This window comes from Centropristis striata, chromosome 20 (assembly GCF_030273125.1).
Source record: "Centropristis striata isolate RG_2023a ecotype Rhode Island chromosome 20, C.striata_1.0, whole genome shotgun sequence".
Classification (NCBI taxonomy): Eukaryota; Metazoa; Chordata; class Actinopteri; order Perciformes; family Serranidae; genus Centropristis; species Centropristis striata.
In genome coordinates this window covers 34399555-34419997 of record NC_081536.1, presented here as the reverse complement: position 1 = coordinate 34419997, position 20443 = coordinate 34399555, and positions in this window count along the sequence as shown.

The following is a 20443-nucleotide window of genomic DNA, read 5'->3' as shown; positions in this document are numbered from 1 at the left end:
TGTAAACAGCCTCTCCTGTCCTCTCCTCTCTGCTCTGTGTAAACAGCCTCTCCTGTCCTCTCCTCTCAGCTCTGTGTAAACAGCCTCTCCTGTCCTCTCCCCTCTGCTCTGTGTAAACAGCCTCTCCTGTCCTCTCCTCTCTGCTCTGTGTAAACAGCCTCTCCTGTCCTCTCCTCTCTGCTCTGTGTAAACAGCCTCTCCTGTCCTCTCCTCTCTGCTCTGTGTAAACAGCCTCTCCTGTCCTCTCCTCTCAGCTCTGTGTAAACAGCCTCTCCTGTCCTCTCCTCTCTGCTCTGTGTAAATAGATTTTCAGTGAATATTTGTCTCATGGCCGACAAAATTTCCGAAAAAGACACAAGATAAAAAAAAAAGATAGAAAATGACCAAACCAAGAGATAAAATTACCCCAAAAAAGAGGTAGAATTACCAAAAAAGACACAAAATTTCAAGAAATTACCCATAAAAAGTCACAAAATGACCCAAACCAAGACGCAAAATTACAAAAACAAAATCTCAAAAAATCTCACAAAAAAGACCAAAACAGACACAAAAGTACCAAATCAAGATGTGAAATTACCCAAAAAAAGTCCACATATTGTTCATATTGAAGTATTGTCATGTTTCCAGTCTCTCCTGTCCTCTCCCCTCTGCTCTGTGTAAACAGATTTTCAGTGAATATTTGTCTCATGACCGAAACATTTCCAAAAACGAAACAAAAATGACCAAAACAAGACGTAAAATGACCAAAAAAAACCACAAAATTACCAAGAAAAGTTGCAAAATTACCAAAAGAAGGCTAAAATTTCCCCAGAAAGACGCAAGATTTCCAGAAATAACCAAAAAAGACACAAAAGTAGCAAGAAAAGTTGTAAAATTACAAAAAATACCTAAATTTAAAAAAGACACAAAATTTACAGAAATTACAAAAAAAGACACAAAATTACCAAAGACGTACATTTCCCAAAAAGAAACAAAATGACCAAAAAAAGACACAAAATCTCCAGAAATGACCAGAAAAAGACACAGGATCTGGTTTATTTTAAGTGACACATGGAGAATAAAGAGATTCTGACACAAAGATCAACATTTAACACAAGTTTTGGTCACTTTTTCTAATGGAAACTCTCATAACCTGTGTTGTTTTGTTCAGGGACTGAGGGAAAGTTCATATTCTGACGATAATTCCTGTTTTTACAGTTTCTTTCTGTATATATTTGCCTTTTATCTTTTAAAGGAAACGTGAGTCTTTATTACTCTGAATCCATAATATGTCATTATCAGATGTGAATCCTTCCATAGCAGAGATCAGAGGTGATACGTGACTGCAGCTTCATTCCTATGAACCGTCTCTTCATGTAATCAGCTCGTTATAATAACTATTTCCATGCTGCTATGCTTGACATTTAACGCTGCTCGTGCTTGTGTGAAATGCATAACCTCGGCCAATCACGGTGTCCGGTGGCCTCTCCTGATCCCGTCCAGGTCGGTAACCGTGCCAACAGGCCGCCCGGCAACCACCCGGCAACCAGCCAACAGTGTCTCAGTATCTCTCTCTCTCTCTCTTACAACATTCCTTCGTCTTGTCTCTCTGTGTGGAAACGTTCAGAGTTACAACAGAAACCTGACATGTTGGCACACAAACAATCTTTTTCCCACGAACAAGACTTAAAATCTAAGAGTTTAAACACACAGAGTGGAACATAACGATCCCGAGAAACACCAAAATATGAATATAGAGTATTACTAAAAGAGTGCAGCATTCAAGAGTTTACTGGAGTGTAATTACAGGATTTTTTATCAATAAATGTGAAGAATCTACAGTGCACATACTCATTAAGATGATGAAAGACACAAAGATGTCCATAAATCATCAAAAAAGGACACAAAATTACCAAAAAAAGACACAAAATTACCAAAAAAGACACAAAATTACCAAAAAAGACACAAAATTGACCAAAAATGACCAAAACAGACATACATTTCCAGAAATGACAAAAAAAAAGACAGAAAAGTACCAAAACAAGACCTGAAATTACCAAATAGACACAACATTTCCAAAAAATGACATAGATTTCCAAAAAAAGACCCATTTCTAGAAATTACAAAAAAAAACCCCACAAAATGATCAAAAAAGACACAAAATGACCAAAAAAAGACACAAAATTACCAAAAAAATAACGTAAAGAGACACAACATTTCTAGAAATGACAAAAAAAAAAAAAAAAAAAGTACCAAACCAAGACATGGAATTACACATTCTACATTTTGAAGTATTTCCATGTCTCCAGCCCCTCCTGTCCTCTCTGAATTTACAAAAAATGACCAAAACAGACAGAAAATTTCAAAAGAGACATTACAAAAAGAGTGCAGCATTCAAGAGTTTACTGGAGTATAAATACAGATTTATTTATTTTTATCAATAAATGTGCAGGAACAACAGTGCACATACTCATAAAGACAATAACTACAGCTGAGTATTTGGGTGGAGAATACAATCCAGAATATTTCACAATTAAAAAGAGATATTATGTGTTAATTTGGGGTAAAACCTTCCTGTAGGTTGCCTTTCTTACAGTGAGTTCACCTCAGGATTCTGTGTTTATTTCCACATTACAAATGTTGATCTTGTTACTAATCTCTTACCGTTTATCTCTCTTTCATGTTTGTAGATCGGCTTTAGCAATATGTGCACAGAGAGCACAGGTGTGTTGTAAAGCTCACTGAAAAAAGACAGAGGACAGAAAAATGGGCTTATAATAGCTGTAAAACAGTTATTAAATATACAATTATTAGGCGATTAACCAACAGGATTTTTTAATATTTATCAAGTGAAAACCCATTAAATGTGATTTTTATTTATTTATTTGTGACTAAAAACAAGTCTAAGATGTGACCCTCGTCTCAATTTTTACACTTTTTAAAAAGGAGAAAGTATCAAAAGATGAACCCTCTGAGCTCCGTGTTTTCTTTAATGAATCGCTAAAAAATGTTCCATTTATTGTAGAAAGAAACTGTAAACAAAGACTGGAGTTTAATAAGATCAGAGGTTATGAAAAGTTCTGTTAGATTGACACATTGAACCATTTAATAGACAAACAACTGATCCATTATACCAAATGTATTCCATGTCAGGCATATCTGAGTGATCGCCAGAATAAAAGTCGTCCTGAGTCGCTGCTGCTGCTCTGGAAGGATTTTACATCTGATCACAATTATTCTGGATTCATCCACAGGAGAGCAAACATGGATATATAGAAACATGACAATATTTCAATATGGACAATATGTGGAGAAAACATTCTATGGTTATCTTTTTTTTGGTAATTTTATTTTTTCTTTGTTGGTAAATTTACTTCTTTTTTGTAATTTTTTTGTCATTTCACGTCTTTTTTTTCATATTGTTTTTGTCTCGTGACACTTGTTGGCATTTGGAAAAAGTGTTGATGTATAAATTCCATCTGAATTCACATTTTTTTAAAATTATTTATTAGATAAAATCGTCTTTTTTGCAGATTTGCAGACTGTTTGAGTTGTTCTGATTGTTCTGATTCCACAGAGCTGCAGGACTTAGAGATTATAGAGATATTATATGTTGCAGTGAAACACGAGGTCACAGAGAGGAGGATGTAAAAAGAGCAACAACAACAAGAAAAACACCCTGAAACAGCTGGTTGGGGTTCAGAGGGTTAAATGAATGAAGAGCTCTTATTTGATAAATAAATCAGACAGTTGTCGGCGTGCTGAAGTTGCACTAAAATCTTCATTTGTTGCATTTGAGTTATTTAACCCTCTGGAGTCCATCTATTTATTGAAAATCCACATGTTTTATTGACAGTAATAACTTTATTTATATCTGATATGTAGACAAGCTGAGAAAGCCAGTTAAAGTTCAATCATAGGAGCTTTCACAGTGTCACATTTATGTTTCTAAACCATTTTTAAAATGTGAATTTTCTTTCTACAATGAAAATTACTATTTTTAATTTATATGCAAGTAGACTGTTTTGTAGTTTTATTATTTATTGTTTTTTCTGCTGTTTTTGTGTGTAGAAATGTTACATTTCCATAGAAACCTGTGTCTTTTGTTTGTATTTTGGGTTCCTGGCAGCTTTATACTTTGTTAATTAAAATAAAATGTAAAATCTGACTGATAGCTAGTTTGTGTGTAGAAAAAGGAGCCATGATGTGATGTAAGGACAGACTGGAAGATGCTAAACAGAGACAGACATTAATGCAGGAAGTTGACTAATTTGAACCAAGATGTGCTGGACTTCAGAGGGTTAATGTAACATTTGTATGCAGACGACACTACCTTATACGTATAGTATCGTGTCATCTGCATACAAATGTAATCAAACATTATTTGCATGCTTTTCTTGTTTTTTTTCAGTGGAGATGTTGAGGAGAAGAGGGTCTTGAATGGATCCTCATGGAGCCTCTGTGATGATTAGTTCAGCGTGAGGAACTTAAGCCTGAACACATTGAGATGTGATGTGTGATGATTCCTGAACCAGTCACCTTCCTCTGAGCCTCAAACACCACACGGATACTTTCTCTGAACACATCTGGGAGTAAATCCCTGCAGCTGAGAGCTCCAGATGGGGAGGATGGACTGGAGAGCCCCTCCTAGTTAATGATATGTCTGACGGACTGAATCTCATTGTGTTGATTATTATCATGTGCATATCTGATGCATGAAGCCACAGAAGACTTTAATCACGTGTGGAGGCAGAATCTCCAAATGCAACATCTGTGGTAAAGGAAATAAAGGATGCTGGTCAGACATTTAACCCATTAACGTCTGCAGTTACCCCGACTATCTCGGTAGTAAGGCCGGAACTTTGAGATGAACCATATAGACCAGGGGTCTCAAATTACCAGGGGGCCGCTGGAGGCTGGATCAAAATGACCAAAAAAAAGACACAAAATGACAAAAAAAACCCCATTAAATTACTTAAAAAAGACACAAAATGACAAAAAAAACCCACTAAATTACTTTAAAAAAACACACACAATGAAATTTTAATAATGTTGTGTCTTTTTTAATAATTTTGTGTCTTTTTTAAAATAATTTTGTGTCTTTTTTTGGTAATTTTGTGTCTTTTTTGGTAATTTTGTCTTTTTTTGGTAATTTTGTGTGTTTTTGGGGCATTTTGTGTCTTTTTTGTCATTTTGTGTCTTTTTTTGTCATTTTGTGTCTTTTTTGGTCATTTTGTGTCCTTTTTTTGGTCATTTTGTGTCTTTTTTTAGTCATTTTGTGTCTTTTTTGGTCATTTTGTGTCTTTTTTGTGATTTTGTGTATTTTTTGTGATTTTGTGTATTTTTTAGTCATTTTGTATATTTTTTTGGTAATTTTGTGTCTTTTTTGGTAATTTTGTGTCTTTTTTGTGATTTTGTGTATTTTTTAGTCATTTTGTGTCTTTTTTGGTCATTTTGTGTCTTTTTTGGTTATTTTGTGTCTTTTTTGGTCATTTTGTGTCTTTTTTGGGTAATTTTGTGTCTTTTTTGGTCATTTTGTGTCTTTTTTGTGATTTTGTGTATTTTTTAGTCATTTTGTGTCTTTTTTGGTTATTTTGTGTCTTTTTTGGTCATTTTGTGTCTTTTTTTGTCATTTTGTGTCTTTTTTTGTCATATTGTGTCTTTTTTGGTCATTTTGTGTCTTTTTTTGGTCATTTTGTGTCTTTTTTTTGTCAATTTGTTTCTTTTTTGGGCAATTTTGCATCTTTTTTTTGGCCCTTTTATGTCTTTTTTAGGTTAATTTGTGTCTTTTTTGGCACTTTTATGTATTTTTTGGTCAATTAGTGTCTTTTATTGGCAATTTTGCATCTTTTTTTGGTAATATTGCGTCTTTTTGAGGTTAATTTGTGTCTTTTTTTTGGTCAATTTCTATTTTTTTCTATCTGGGTTTTCTGCCTCTCCCTGAAGTTTACATTATTTGGTATCTTTGTCATTTCATGTTATTATAACTGTGCAAATAAATAAACCATAAACCAATAAAAAATCTTCACATCATACACAATAAATAAAAGCTAAATGTTTGATTTGTCCAGAGAAAACCATCTTCACCATCTCATTCTCATTAACCCTCTATGGCACGCATTATGATGCCAGTTAGGAAAAAGTTAGGTTTTTTTGTCTTAAAATAGACTAAATAAACATAATCTGAAGAAATGTTATAATTATTTTTTTCTTTTGGAAGTTTTTGGGGTTTGTTGCCCATAGGCAACATTGTACCACAAGTAATATTAATATAATTTACCTAATAAACATGTGTAAAAGATTCAGTAGCTTCAACAGGGTACAAAACATAACATTTTGAATTTAAAAACATTATAAAAGGAACTTTTTTAACCGGTTTCTTGTCTGAATGTTGCCTGTAGGAAACATTGTACCATTGAACCAACGACCCATTGGAATGATTGTCTTTAATAGTCTAGGTGTATGAAACTATCAGAAATGAAGGTTTACTCACCTATCAGTAGGAACATATTTTTTTCCAGATGGAAAAGGGCCAGGAAATTTAGTTTTGAGTGATTTTTTGTCGCGCAAAATGGCAAAGCTGTTTCCTTTGGAAAAATCTGCAAAAAAAGGTTTCAATATGGCCTCCTGGAGGTCATGTGACAAAGTAAAGCATTGCTATTGGTTCCCTATACTCTTCCCTCTTTTTTAAAGTATCGCATCACTCAAAAACATGCAAAAATTGATATGTTGCCTGAGGGCAACACCGTACCATAGAGGGTTAATGGTGTAAATATTTCCTGATCCAGTATTAAACAATATTAATATTTTAAGTGTGTGGTGTGCAGCTGAAACAGTCTGATAACTACTAAAGCAGAGCGGTTGTCGGGACAGAAGGACTATATTTAGTGTGACTGTCAGGAGAGTTGGTCAGAGATTCCTCAGAGCTCTTCACACAATGCAGCGTGACGTCAGGCTGCAGGAATAGAAGCAGAGATCAGAGATCAGAGACCAGAAGAGACTCTGCTGGACCAGACGAAACCAGCAGCAGCAGGAGAGCTTCAGGGAACGCTGGACGCCGGAGTTCCTTTAACTGGAGGTCATCTCCAATAATCACACAACCACACGCCTCATACCAGAGAGACATTTAGCTTCCACTGTTAGCTTTGATTTATTCTGGATGATGTGAAGACTTTTTATTGGTTCATGGTTTATTTATTTGCACAGTTATAATAACATAAAATGACAAAGATAATAAATAATGTAAAGTGCAGGGAGAGGCAGAAGACCCAGATGGGCTAATTTTTAAAGCCCATTCCTTCAGACCGAAAAAAATGACCAACAAGACATAAATGACAACCAAAAAAAAACAGAAATTGACCAAAAATTTACCTAAAAAAGACGCACAATTACCAAAAAAGACGCAAAATGGCCAAAAAGACACAAATTGACCTAAAAAAAATACAAAATGGCCAAAAAAAAGATGCAAAATTGCCAAAAAAAAGAGTGTCTTTTTTCATCATTTTGTGTCTTTTTTGGTCATTTTATATATTTTTTATCATTTGTGTCTTTTTTAATCAGGTTGTGTCTTTTTTTGATCAGTTTGTGTCCATCTCTGATCCTCCAGGTAAGAAGAAACAGACGTTCTGTGAGGCAGCTCATGGATAGTAGACATCTTGTTTATAATAGCCATGTTCCCTTTAGGGTAGAGCATGCTAACTGTACATAAAGTGTCCACTGCTGATTGTGAATTAACGGCATCACTAACTGTGCACAGAGTGTCTGGTGTTTGTTGTAAACAAACAGAGATCGCTAAGTGAACACCTCCTGCAGCAGCAGCACATACACACTGTACTGCTACAGAGCTAACTGTTAGCCTGTTAGCACATACACACTGTACTGCTACAGAGCTAACTGTTAGCACATACACACTGTACTGCTACAGAGCTAACTGTTAGCCTGTTAGCACATACACACTGTACTGCTACAGAGCTAACTGTTAGCCTGTTAGCACATACACACTGCACTGCTACAGAGCTAGCTAACTGTTAGCCTGTTAGCACATACACACTGTACTGCTACAGAGCTAACTGTGGCCTGTTAGCACATACACACTGTACTGCTACAGAGCTAACTGTTAGCCTGTTAGCACATACACACTGTACTGCTACAGAGCTAACTGTTAGCCTGTTAGCACATACACACTGTACTGCTACAGAGCTAGCTGTTAGCCTGTTAGCACATACACACTGTACTGCTACAGAGCTAACTGTTAGCCTGTTAGCACATACATGCTGTACTGCTACAGAGCTAATTGTTAGCCTGTTAGCACATACACACTGTACTGCTACAGAGCTAACTGTTAGCCTGTTAGCACATACACTCTGTACTGCTACAGAGCTAACTGTTAGCCTGTTAGCACATACACACTGTACTGCTACAGAGCTAACTGTTAGCCTTTTAGCACATATGCCCTGTACTGCTACAGAGCTAACTGTTAGCCAGTTAGCACATACATACTGTAATGCTACAGAGCTAACTATTAGCCTGTTAGCACATTCACACTGTATTGTTACAGAGCTAACTGTTAGCCTCTTAGCACATACACACTGTACTGCTACAGAGCTAACTGTTAGCCTTTTAGCACATATGCCCTGTACTGCTACAGAGCTAACTGTTAGCCTGTTAGCACATACACACTGTACTGCTACAGAGCTAGCTGTTAGCCTGTTAGCACATACACACTGTACTTCTACAGAGCTAACTGTTAGCCTGTTAGCACATACACGCTGTACTGCTACAGAGCTAATTGTTAGCCTGTTAGCACATACACACTGTACTGCTACAGAGCTAACTGTTAGCCTGTTAGCACATACACACTGTATCCATCTCTGATCCTCCAGGTAAGAAGAAACAGACGTTCTGTGAGGCAGCTCATGGATAGTAGACATCTTGTTTATAATAGCCATGTTCCCTTTAGGGTAGAGCATGCTAACTGTACATAAAGTGTCCACTGCTGATTGTGAATTAACGGCATCACTAACTGTGCACAGAGTGTCTGGTGTTTGTTGTAAACAAACAGAGATCGCTAAGTGAACACCTCCTGCAGCAGCAGCACATACACACTGTACTGCTACAGAGCTAACTGTTAGCCTGTTAGCACATACACACTGTACTGCTACAGAGCTAACTGTTAGCACATACACACTGTACTGCTACAGAGCTAACTGTTAGCCTGTTAGCACATACACACTGTACTGCTACAGAGCTAACTGTTAGCCTGTTAGCACATACACACTGCACTGCTACAGAGCTAGCTAACTGTTAGCCTGTTAGCACATACACACTGTACTGCTACAGAGCTAACTGTGGCCTGTTAGCACATACACACTGTACTGCTACAGAGCTAACTGTTAGCCTGTTAGCACATACACACTGTACTGCTACAGAGCTAACTGTTAGCCTGTTAGCACATACACACTGTACTGCTACAGAGCTAGCTGTTAGCCTGTTAGCACATACACACTGTACTGCTACAGAGCTAACTGTTAGCCTGTTAGCACATACATGCTGTACTGCTACAGAGCTAATTGTTAGCCTGTTAGCACATACACACTGTACTGCTACAGAGCTAACTGTTAGCCTGTTAGCACATACACTCTGTACTGCTACAGAGCTAACTGTTAGCCTGTTAGCACATACACACTGTACTGCTACAGAGCTAACTGTTAGCCTTTTAGCACATATGCCCTGTACTGCTACAGAGCTAACTGTTAGCCAGTTAGCACATACATACTGTAATGCTACAGAGCTAACTATTAGCCTGTTAGCACATTCACACTGTATTGTTACAGAGCTAACTGTTAGCCTCTTAGCACATACACACTGTACTGCTACAGAGCTAACTGTTAGCCTTTTAGCACATATGCCCTGTACTGCTACAGAGCTAACTGTTAGCCTGTTAGCACATACACACTGTACTGCTACAGAGCTAGCTGTTAGCCTGTTAGCACATACACACTGTACTTCTACAGAGCTAACTGTTAGCCTGTTAGCACATACACGCTGTACTGCTACAGAGCTAATTGTTAGCCTGTTAGCACATACACACTGTACTGCTACAGAGCTAACTGTTAGCCTGTTAGCACATACACACTGTACTGCTACAGAGCTAACTGTTAGCCTGTTAGCAGGACTGAGCCGCTTTGACTTGTTCTTACTCTTCTTAACGAGCCTCTGTGACGTCATTCTGGCGGCTTGCTGCTTCCTCCTCCTCCTCTTCTTCTTTTCCTTTTACTGCCCCACAGGTCACAAATAGAAGTTTGGATAGCTCACAAATCTCCAGAGACTGATTTTCAACGCGATGAGAAATATCGTCGAGTTTAATCTTGCGAGATCTTGTCACTCCCCTCCTAATAAAGGATGTAAAATGACTAAAAAAGACACAAAATTGCAAATGAAGCGAATCCTGAATGCAGGACTTTTACTGTAGTGGAGTCATTTCACAGTGTGTATTAGTACTTTTACTGCAGTAAAGGATCTGGATACTTCTTCACCTCTGATCTGAATATTTTTTCCAAGTGCACAGGAGAGGCTTCATACCTGTTTATTATTCAGTGACACATACTTTAATCAGACTAATGTTCAGTAAGCAGAAACTGTCCTCCACAGTTAGAAACAGAGTTCAGATGAAGCGAGAGCAGCTGGTCACATCACACGCGAAAGTGTGTGTGTGTGTGTGTGTGTGTGTGTGTGTGTGTGTGTGTGTGGTGCAGGTGTGTCCAGGGTTACATTAGAACAAGCTGCAGCAGATTCTCTGCCGTCTCCTGTTAACCACCACATTAACCATTCTCAGAGCTCATAAACACCAGGAGCAGGATCCATGGAGCCGCCGGCTGCAGACAGACACACAAACACACACACACACACACCAAACAACACAAACACCAAGACAAAGAGACGTGTTTCATGTGCTAACATCAACCTGCCAGGCCTCATCCAGCCTGCAGCACAGAGAACAACTCCTAACCCTCTGGAGTCTCCAAACGTCTTCATCACATCCAGACAACAACAAGGCAGACCAGAAAAGACACAAATAGACACAAAAGGACTAATAAAAGACACAAAATGACTAAAAAAGACACAAAATAACTGAAAAAGACACAAAATAACTGAAAAAGACACAACAACAGACACAAAATTACCAAAAAAGACACAAAAAGACTTACAAAGACTCGAAAAGACTTGAAATAGATTTAAAAATGGACAAAATAGCCCTATAAGACTCGTGGAGTTAAGTCAAAAGGAAAATCATGCTCAACAAAACCTGGGCATGTTTTTTTCGAAAGGTTTAATCTGGATAAAACTGATCCAGATTTGGTTATCCTGGTAATTTTGTGTCTTATTTAAGTAATTTAGTTTTTTTCTGTCATTTTGTGTCTTTTTTTTGGGTCATTGTGTGTCTTTTTTTAATAATTTTGGGTCCTTTTTTTTTTTTATATAATTTTGTGTCTTTTTGGTAATTTTGTGTCTTTTTTAAGTAAATTAGTGGGTTTTTTTTAACTAATTTTGTGTCTTTTTTTTTGGTCATTTTGTGTCTTTTTTTTAGTAATTTTGTGTCTTTTTTTGATCATTTTCTGTCTTTTTTGTCATTTTGTGTCTTTTTTTTAGTAATTTTGTGTCTTTTTTTGATCATTTTCTGTCTTTTTTTTAGTAATTTTGTGTCTTTTTTTGATCATTTTGTGTCTTTTTTGTAATTTTGTGTCTTTTTTTTGTAATTTTGTGTCTTTTTTTGGTCATTTTGTGTCTTTTTTTAGTAGTTTTGTGTCTTTTTTTAGTAATTTTGTGTCTTTTTTTGGTTATTTAATACTGCCTCCAGCGGCCCCCAGGTCATTAGAGTTTGAGTCCCCTGGTTTACAGTAATTAAAATCATCTGCTATGGTGATAATAAATGCATAATTTTGCGCTCTATTTCTGATGTAATTTGACAATGTTTCACTGTTTCTAAAAACATTTTTTTTTAAAGTGAATAATATTAGTGTTGGGTATTAGTGGGTATCTGAGTGGTATCAGGCCAAGATGAAACTCAAAGCAGACTGATGTTTACTCAGCTTTCTCTAGTCATTCTAACATTCACCTGCAGGAGAGTGGACTGTTGACCTCTGACCTCTGACCCTGATCCCCAGATCAACCTGACTCCCATGAGGAAACACTGACTCTGCTCTCACTGCTGGTGGAGTGATCAATATGTATCGATCAGGACTCAACAATCATGTTGAGGATCCAGCTCATGTTGGAGAGTTGATCAGCTCATTTAACAGCGTAAAGAGCCACAAGTTGGAAATGTTCTGTTGAAATGCAGAGATGTCACTAACGCTCCATTTAGTAACACTAAGTTATAAAACAACAACAACAACAACAACAACAACAAAGTTTCTCTAATCTGACAACTTTATTTAGTAATCTAACACGTTATTATTTACGATTTTTCTAATTTTCCTTAGTAAATAATATATATTTGCTTTCTTCTTGAGTCTCGGGGTTACGGAGCCCCTTAAGGGACATTGAAAGAAAAAAAAATCAAAGTAAAAAAATATATATATATATATATACTTTTGCGAGATATTGCAAAGATTTTTGCGAGCCAAAATTTCCTTTAAATTGATGTACTTCCGGGTCACTTTGGCCCATTGAGACTGTAAAAACAAAGGTTTGTTTTCCCGAGATAACGAGATCATTATCTCTTTCATATCAAGGTGGGGGCCACAAAATATCGTCACGAGGGCCACAATTGGCCCGCGGGCCGCCAGTTTGAGACCCCTGGTCTAAAGGATTAACGGCTCATATTGTTTGCACTTCAAAAAAAGAGAGAAATATTCAATTTTATTTATTTTAATTTAATTTTTTTGAAGAAGTTTATTAAAAGCTCATGCTGACATCATGCATGTGAAGAGTTAAAATAAAACATTTCAAAATGCAACTCGGTTGAATAAAAGTCTGTTGGTCCAGTCAGATATTGAGTCATTGTAGTTTTATTAAAATCTGGTCTCAGGTATCGTCACACCCCTATTTATTATAGCATTATAACATTTTATGCCCTTTTCTGTTAATTTTACATCCTTTTTTGGGTCATTTTGTCTCTCTTTTTGGTCATTTTGTGTCCTTTGTTGTCATTTTACATTATTTTTGGGTAATTTTGTGTCTTTTTTATTCATTTTACATCCTTCTTTAGTCATTTTACGTCTTATTTTGGTAATCTGATGTCCCACTTTGTGTCTTTGTGTCAGGTTAGATTAAAAGTATGAATCACTGAATAATAACCAGGTATGAAGTCTCTGTTGTGAACTGTAGACAGGATGTTCTGCAGGAATCTGATGCCTGATATCATCATAAAGTTCTATATGAAATGATCAGAATATTGTGGGGATAAATGCTTTAAGAAAGCCTTAAAATCAAGTTTTTATTCCTGGTTTTTCACTTTGACGTTGGGTCAGTGCAGTATGTTTTCTCAGGGTGAAGAAAGTGAAAACCTTTCTGTGTTCAGGTGTGTTTCTGAGGAACGCCCTGCTGCAGGAGCGCTCACACACTCAACAGAACAAAGAGATGGAGAGCCATAATCGCTGGTTAAAGTTCACCAGCTCAACTGGAGCTGATGCAACATTTACATCTCTGCTGCAAGAACACGACAGGAAAATATTCACCAAGCTTTGGTTCTAGTGTACACGCCAACGCCAGAAAATGATTACAAGAAGAGACATGAAATGACCAAAAATAAAGACTCAAAATTAAAAAAACACAAAATGATGAAAAAAGAGACATAAAATGACGAAAGAAATACAGAAAATTACCAAAAAGAGACACAAAATACCCCAAAAAAAGACACAAAATGTAAAAAAAATGCAAAAATACCAAAGAGAAGACATACAATTATAGCAAATAAAGACACAAAATGACCAAAAGAGACACAAAATACCAAAAGAGACATAAAATTACCAAAAAGAGACACAAAATACCCCAAAAAAGACACAAAATGTAAAAAAAACCCCAAAATGACCAAAGAAGAAACATAAAATTACCAAAAAAAGACATAAAGTTACCAAAAAGAGACACAAAATACCACAAAAGACACAGAATGACCAAAAGAGACAAAAAATGTCCAAAACGCCACAAAATTACCAAAAAGAGACAACACAAATTTACCAAATATTCACCAAACCTTTGGTGTAGTGTACGTGAGAAGCAGAAACAGAAACATTTGTTATTCTGCTGGGAGTTGAATGTTTTGGTGAGAACAAAAGCTCAACGTTGTCTCCAGTTCTCCAGTCAGAAGAATCACCTGTCTGATCAGATCAAGCAGAATCATCACCTGGACAGGTGTTCAGAGCCGCTGCCTGGTGACACGACGAGAGGATCAACAACATGTCAGGAACTCTAGTCGTTGAGGCGTTTCATCCTCAGATTCATTCAACTCAACTCTCTCATGAGAAGCTTCCTGTTCAACAGTGAATGTGAGGGAGGTTATCTACCAGCAGACATTATTAACTAAAGGTTCATTTGTTTGGATAAAATATTACCAAAAAGAGATACAAAATGAGCAAAAAAGACACTAAATGTCGAAAAGAGAAACAAAATAAAAACATTAAAAAATACCAAAAAAAGAGACATAAATGACCAAAACGAGAAACAAAATAAAAAAAGACACAAATTACCAAAAAGAGACACAAAATTCAAAAACAAACACAAACAAAATGTCCAAAAAGAGACACAAAATAAAAAAGACACAAAATGACCAAAAGAGACTAAATTACCAAAAAAAGACATAAAATTACAAAAAGACAAGCATGTAGAAAACAAGGTGGTCTAATAATATTTCCATGACTGTACATTCTGTCTATATAGAAGCATATTTCCTAAACATTATTAGGGCCCAAAATTTTTGCATTGAAGTGAATGGGACGGCCGACAGAAAATGAGCGAAAAAGAACAATCATTGGAGATTTTTAAACGTCTACTTCTCCGACATAATTTCACCTAGAGACTCCATTTAAACTTTAAACGTACGTATGATGTAGAAAGAGAGAACCACACACACACACACACACACACATTTTGAGGTTAAAGGTCATAGGTTGCTGTATAAATAAATACTTGTAAAGGAATGCTTGTTGTAGGTGTGCTCCTTGTATATTATATAGTATCATAACATTACTAGTATTAATTGTTATAAATCTCTGAAGAATCTCGTCATAGTGTACACACACCGGCAGTAGTGGCCCTTTCACTATTTACCCAGAGGACATTTTCCGGTTGAATCTGTAGTTTACCTGAATAATCCTACAGTGTGTCCCTGTCCTCTCCCTGGACATGAGGACAGACAGAGTCCTGTCCTCCTTGTCCTGGACACTACGAGGACCAGGTCCTCGTAGTGTCCAGGAGTCCAGTGGGGGACAGGGTGTGTTGTTTTTATTTGTTTTAGTGTTTGAATGAAGCCGATCAGGTTTAAAGTCTCAGTATCAGGCTGCTGCAGCGTGCTGAGGTGTTATAACCTCCTGTAACCTGCAGACTGACACGCCCAGCTACACAATGAGGTCAGACACACACACACACACACACACACACACACACACACACACACATACACACAGTATGATTGTGTCACAGCTGCAGTTTTTATCTAAAGTCCATTTATATTCAAGCTCAGTTTATGTTGCAACACAACCATGTCCTTATGTGAGCTGCATTAACACACACACACACACACACACACACACACACACACACACTCAGCTGCCTGTTATCTGTCTGACTGATGCTGCAGCTTGTGTAAATATCCTGACAGCAGCGTGCAGGAAGCCGACCAGACCAGCAGTCATCCCAGTCCACCAGTAGTACTTAAAAAAGACACAAAATGACCAAAAAAAGAAACAAAATTACAAAAAAAGACACTACATTGTTAAAAAAGACACAAAATGACTCAAAAAAGGGCAAAAAATGACAGAAAAAAACTAAATTAGTTTAAAAAGACATAAAATGACCAAAAAATACACAGAATTACCAAAAAAGACACATTATTTAAAAAAAAGACACAAAATGACTCAAAAAAGACACAAAGTGACCAAAAACGACAAAAAAATGACAGAAAAAAACTAAATTACTAAAAAAGACACAAAATGATTTTTAAAAAAAGACACAAAACTACCAAGAAGACACAAAATTACCAAGAAAAGTAATTAAAGGGATCTTCCACACACAACACGTTAAAGTACCATTCATATAAAACTCACGTTAAACTTTCATATCAAGGTGGGGGCCACAAAATATCATCACGAGGGCCACAATTGGCCCGCGGGCCGCCAGTTTGAGACCCATTTGTTTCACAATGTCAAACAGAACGGTCAGTTTCATCAGATATCATTTGAACAGGTGATGAGAATATGTTGCTGTGTGCATGTTAACATCCTTCAATTATTAACATATTAACTGGGAGCATCTTATCTTCCTTTCATTGCCAGAATGTAAAATATGTTCAGAGGACACACCTTTTAGTTATAGTTAGACTAAAACTTTAAAAACTTTATCTGTGGCCATCAGGACAAACTGAACATGATTAAATTCATGTGAAGTTATCCATACAATGATTTAGTTTTCTAGTTCGTAATAAAAAGTATTTTCCTCCAAGGAAAAACTTTACAAGGAACCGTTCTGACATTTATAGACAGCTGTTATTATGAAACTCATAAACTCTGATTCACTGCCGGGACGTGTTATGAAACGTGGTCAGACCGGTTCTGTCATGAATTAAACCATCGACCCAGTGATCACGAGGAAGGTAATTTCCTTTTGTCTCCAAAAGCAAAAACAATGTGGTGAGAACAGAAAACTCCCTGTGTGGGAAATATTTCAACAGTAAACAAACAACGTCTGCACAAACTGTACAACATGTTGTTGTTTTTATGGGTGTTTGTAACGTAAACAGCAGAAAGGACTGGAACACACTGGACAGAATAATATACCTGCAGTATAGTGGTCTGTGCTGCAGTATAGTGGTCTGTCCTGCAGTATAGTGGTCTGTGCTGCAGTATAGTGGTCTGTCCTACAGTATAGTGGTCTGTGCTGCAGTATAGTGGTCTGTCCTGCAGTATAGTGGTCTGTGCTGCAGTATAGTGGTCTGTCCTGCAGTACAGTGGTCTGTCCTGCAGTATAGTGGTCTGTGCTGCAGTATAGTGGTCTGTGCTGCAGTATAGTGGTCTGTGCTGCAGTATAGTGGTCTGTGCTGCAGTATAGTGGTCTGTCCTGCAGTATAGTGGTCTGTCCTGCAGTATAGTACCTTTCTGTCCCTCGTGTCCGGACCGAAAAAGGTAAAAAAGCATTCAGTTTCTCTGCCCCCTCTGCTTGGAATACCCTTCAATCTGAGCTGAAACTATCAGAACTGATTCCTTTGGGAGCATTTCGCACAACTCTCAAAAAACATCAATGTAAATCTTTTGCACAGTGCTCATGTTCCTAATTTGCTACTGTATTTATCACTGCTGCACTTTATACTGCTTATTTATGCTACCTATTTATACCGCCTATTCACTTGCACTTTAGTACTTTTAATATGTTGGACTTTTCGCTGCCTGTTTATTGTTATTGTTCGTCTGTCTTGTAACTTTTGACGTGTGCTGCTGCCTTCTTGGCCAGGTCACCCTTGTAAAAGAGGTCTCGATCTCAATGGGTTTTTTATCTGGTTAAATAAAGGTTAAATAGTGGTCTGTGCTGCAGTATAGTGGTCTGTCCTGCAGTATAGTGGTCTGTGCTGCAGTATAGTGGTCTGTCCTGCAGTATAGTGGTCTGTGCTGCAGTATAGTGGTCTGTGCTGCAGTATAGTGGTCTGTGCTGCAGTATAGTGGTCTGTGCTGCAGTGTGGTCTGTCCTGTAGTGTGGTGCAGACCACTATACTGCAGCACAGACCACTATACTGCAGCACAGACCACTATACTGCAGCACAGACCACTATACTGCAGCACAGACCACTATACTGCAGCACAGACCACTATACTGCAGCACAGACCACTATACTGCAGCACAGACCACTATACTGCAGCACAGACCACTATACTGCAGCACAGACCACCACACAGACATGAGATAATGCAGCTCAGACAGTGTAATTGTGTGTCTGTGAATGATTTGTGTGTCTTTAGTAAATGAGTATCCAGACTGAAGACATTAATCAGACAGGCTGAGGTGAGAACCAACCTCTGGCTGGAGACTGGAAGAAAGAAAGAAAGAAAGAAAGAAAGAAAGAAAGAAAGAAAGAAAGAAAGAAAGAAAGAAAGAAAGAAAGAAAGAAAGAAAGAAAGAAAGAGAGAGAGAGAGAAATCAGCTGATGATGCAACGAGAGGCTGTCAGGTGGACAGACAGTTCAACCAGAGGAGATCAGACGGTGGTGAAATGAGGGAAAACCAACCAAACCTCTTCCAGCGTGTCAGAGTTTAAAAAACCACATTATGTAATATAACAAAACTAGTGTTGACTCTTTTTAATAAAGTGTGATATTTGATAATAAGCAGTCATGTTGCTGTATCCATTTCAGCCCATTAACCCTTTATCAGGCAAAGAACTATATTTGGCAACTTCAGGTAATATTTCGAGAAGAAAGTTGCAAATTTACTAGATTAAAGTGGCAAATCTACAAGAAAAAAAGTTGCAGATTTAAACTTTTTTCTCAAAATATTATTTTCGTATGTTTTTTTTTTACACATTCTGGCAGTATGTAATATCCTCCAATATTTTCTAGGGTTGAAATCTGGAATTTGCAAGTATTTCAATGAGTGTCCTATTAAGGGTTAAGTGTCGATTACACATTATTAATTTCATTATTTATATTGCATGTACCTTACTATATACAGTCATGGAAAATAAAATGTTAGAGCTTGTTTTTTCTTCAGTTTCTTGTTCATTTTAATGTATGGTTATACTAAAGGTTCATTTGTTTGGACAAATATAATGATAACAACACAAATATCTGATAAGAGTTTAATTTAAGAGCTGATATGAGAAGACACAAAATGACCAGAAATAGATGTAAAAAATACCAAAAAAGAACACAAAATGACCAGAAATAGATGTAAAAAATACCAAAAAAGAACACAAAATGACCAGAAAAAGATACAAAATGAATAAAAAGACACAAAAAAGGGCAAAAGTTACCAACACAAGACACAAAATTACCAAAAATAGATGTATAAATGACCAAAAAAGACACAAAATTACCCCAAAAGACACAAAATTATGAAAAAGAACACAAAATAACACACAAGACACAAAAATACCCCCCAAAAGGGCAAAATTACCAACACAAGACACAAAATGATCAAAAATAGATGTATAAATGACCAAAAATGACCAACAAAAGACAGAAAGTGACAAAAAAGAATATGAGGTACAGACATTAAAATGAACAAGAAACTGAAGAAAACAAGGAGGTCTGATCATGTTTCATGACTGTAGATCTTCTATTCTCTCTCATACTTTGCAGTATTTCTACTTCAGTGATCCAGCGGTGACCTCTGCTGGAAACATCTTGACTCGTCTTCTGGCTGTTGGGTTCACTGTTTTCAGCACAACTTCACCTATATGACCTGATTATTATTTCCATTTTGACTTACTGGATCAAAATTTGGAACAGAAAAAAACACACACAAAAAAATACAAACAAAAAAAATGCAGAAAACAAAACAACACATAAAAAATACAAAAAAATAAAAAAACACACATAATAACACATTAAACACCAAAAACACACACACACACACACACACACACACACACACACACACACACACAAAATACAAAAAAACACAAAAAAACACACTAAATTACAAAAAAACACAACACACAAAACACACATAAAAAAAACACATGATAACACACACAAAAAAACACATAAAAAAACAAAAACAAAAAAACACATAACACATAATACAACAAAAACACACACAAAAAATACACAAAAAAATGCAGAAAACAAAACAACACATAAAAAATACAAAAAAATGAAAAAACACACATAACACATTAAACACCAAAAACACCCACACAAAAAATACAAAAAAACACACAAAAAACACACAAAATTACAAAAAAACACAACACACAAAACACACATAGAAAACACATGATAACACACACAAAAACACACAAAAAAAACACAAAAAATGCAGAAAACAAAAAAACATAAAAAAACAAAAACAAAAAAACACATAACACATAATACAACAAAAAAACACACAAAAAATACACAAAAAAATGCAGAAAACAAAACAACACATAAAAAATACAAAAAAATAAAAAAACACACATAATATCACATTAAACACCAAAAACACACACACAAAAAATACAAAAAAACACACAAAATTACAAAAAAACACAACACACAAAACACACATAAAAAACACATGATAACACACACAAAAAACACAAAAAATGCAGAAAACAA